Source organism: Montipora foliosa, chromosome 5, assembly GCF_036669935.1.
Source record: "Montipora foliosa isolate CH-2021 chromosome 5, ASM3666993v2, whole genome shotgun sequence".
Taxonomy (NCBI): Eukaryota; Metazoa; Cnidaria; class Anthozoa; order Scleractinia; family Acroporidae; genus Montipora; species Montipora foliosa.
Genome location: NC_090873.1, coordinates 6,973,105 through 6,975,604, shown reverse-complemented (window position 1 = coordinate 6,975,604; position 2,500 = coordinate 6,973,105). Strand labels below are relative to the sequence as shown.

The following is a 2,500-nucleotide window of genomic DNA, read 5'->3' as shown; positions in this document are numbered from 1 at the left end:
GACCACTATTTAAGTATTAAAACGGGAGCTAGTTACTCTAAATTTTCACCTCCTCATCCATGAGCCACCAAAAGATCAGTAACTACATTCTCTACTGCTCTGTACAAAAAAACGTGCTAATTCCACAGAGTTTTTAAGCACTTGGGTATTGCAGCACAGGATTTTGGTTTATTTTTGCTCATGTCAGGAAAATAGAGAACCTAACGAATTGCATCTGTCACGAAAAAAGCAGCACTTTCGGCTCGTGTATTTTTTAGGCCTTAAATCTTCATCTAGGAGTTCGAGATTTTTTCTCCGTTTACCTTTCGAATGCATTCCCTAACAAAGGGTCGGTCGGACGGAGTAAAGAAAAACAACAAGAAACCAAGAACCAATCTGAAAAAACAGTTCCGAGTTGCATGAAGAATCGATAGGCTGGGAATAGAAACAGTTAACATAAATTCGTCCCACGTAGACAGAAAGCCTCGTCTAGGGAAGGGTGTCACGTTTACTCCGGGGTTGTAGTTGAAACTGAATTGAAAGCTGTATGGGCAAAAATAATGTTTATATTTCCGGATAAACTAGTTAAATGTTTCACTAAGCCAATACCTTTCCTCTGATCACTTTTTTTTGTTTTTAAAACTAAAAAATATGGGTCGTTCGGACAACTGTTAACAAAGACAAAAGCGGACGGCCTTACTAACCTTGTTGGCTTAATGAAACCTCTTCGATACAAATTCCAGGGTCCGTAATTATGGATGCAGTATTTTTTCTCGTGTATTTAATCTTAACATTTGGTTTTGTTTTAAACGATTTTACATACCTCGTTTTTCGCTCTTTAAGAAAGCCTGCACTCTATCGCTTGGACATAAACTAATATGTTCCTCGTTAAAACAGATGTCTTTTATTGATCACAGCAATCTCTCTTAGCAGGTGTCATTTGCAGAACTTTATTTGCCTTAGCAGTGATGAGGTTGGAAAGGCTCCAGATGTTCGTAAACAATGATGCTGAATTTTATTTAACAAAAGATGAGAAAGTGATAAACGAGAGTAAAATGAGGCGGTTTGGCCCAGTGGTTATAATTAGGGCACTTGCCTTGATAATTAATAATTATTGTGATCCGGAGATCTCGGGTTCAAGTCCCATTTTGCTCACTGGTTGAATTTGATCCTGGTAGTCCCTTGTTCCATTCTGGCCTGCGCTTATAAGTAGTCAACTGGTTTGCCTATGGAATGTTGTTGTCTTTGTTGTTGTTGTTGTTGTTGTTGTTTTCTGTTTTTTTGTGTGCATGTAATTGACCCTGAAAAACCCCTACAGGGGGCTATCAATGTCAGTATTTATGCTTGTATGTCCGTATGTATGCATGTGAAATTTAACTTAAATATAGTTGACGAAAAATCTTGTTCACAGCTTTGTTCAAAGTGAAGTTATAATATTTTTTTTTTCATTCAAGGTGAAATATTTGTAAAGGATTAAGCTTTATGTAGGCGTGTTTTTCCGTTGAAAGATGATGCGAGATTTTTCAGTTTCCAAAGAATGAGCGCTAAGTCAGGGGCCGCGAAGCACGTTTGAAAGTGGGGGGGGGGGGGGGGGGGGGGGGGAAGAGGAAATGGAAATGTGACGGAAATGTGAGGGGAGGGGAAAACGGGTTTAGGAGGAAACAACACCATAGGAAAAAAGTGCCCCCCCCCCCCCCCAGTCCCTATCTCTCAGCCCTCTCCTCCTTCCCTGTAAGTGTTCACAAGAAACCCATTATTTCTTGGAACTTTTTTTCGTTCATCGTTCATGTAGATCAGTGTCGCCTCAGTTGAGAAAATTGGGTATTAAGTGATTAACTTTCTAATATCATTCACTATAAAGGCAGCTAATAATTATTCAAGTTCTTTTGTTTGTCAATTTAGTTTTCGATTTCGATCGAATACAGAATAGATTCAGTGGGAGGCATTTTTCACGGATTATCATTTCGTTTCGTTTGTATATAGTTGTTTCCTTCAGTCTTCAAGGTCTTGGAGTAGTTTATGGAAAAAGTTAAGTTTCAAAACGGAGAAGTGTCGAGCTGCTTGTTAATCGAAGGGCAGAGCGCAAACTTAAATATACGTCGTAAATGCTCAGGAGTATCTTAAAAGCACTTAAGTTATTTTACTAAATTTTTACCAATTTGTTAATAAGGTTTGACTATTTTCCTCTTAATTTTAACGGTAACCAATTAACAGTATCTCTGAATAAACATTCGCGCCTACAAAATGAATGACAAAATTACCATTGACGAGACATTTTGTTGGCACTCAAGGGTAAATAGTGCATGGGGAGTTGAATTTGATGAGAGTGGAAAACAGGCACGGGACAAGCTAATGATGACCACCGCTCTGGGCTAACTCCCCAATGTGCAGTCTTGTAGTCTTGAACGTTCATTCGTCCATAAGAGACTTTAGGGTCCGGAATAAAAATATGTTGAGTGATGATTTAAACGGTATGTCTGACGTTTTGAAGCAACAAGGATAATAAAGATAAGTTTAAAGT

At 38.5% G+C, this 2,500-nt stretch overlaps 1 protein-coding gene across 1 annotated transcript in view; it reads right to left on the bottom strand.

Moving 5' to 3' along the window:
• LOC138003488 (PE-PGRS family protein PE_PGRS26-like) overlaps positions 1-829 on the bottom strand; it is a 58,991-nt gene extending 58,162 nt beyond the window's left edge. The window contains exon 1 of the mRNA XM_068849585.1: positions 803-829. The gene's annotated coding sequence lies outside the window, so the exon portion shown is untranslated. The remainder of the gene's footprint in view (positions 1-802) is intronic.
• Positions 830-2,500: the final 1,671 nt, after the last annotated feature.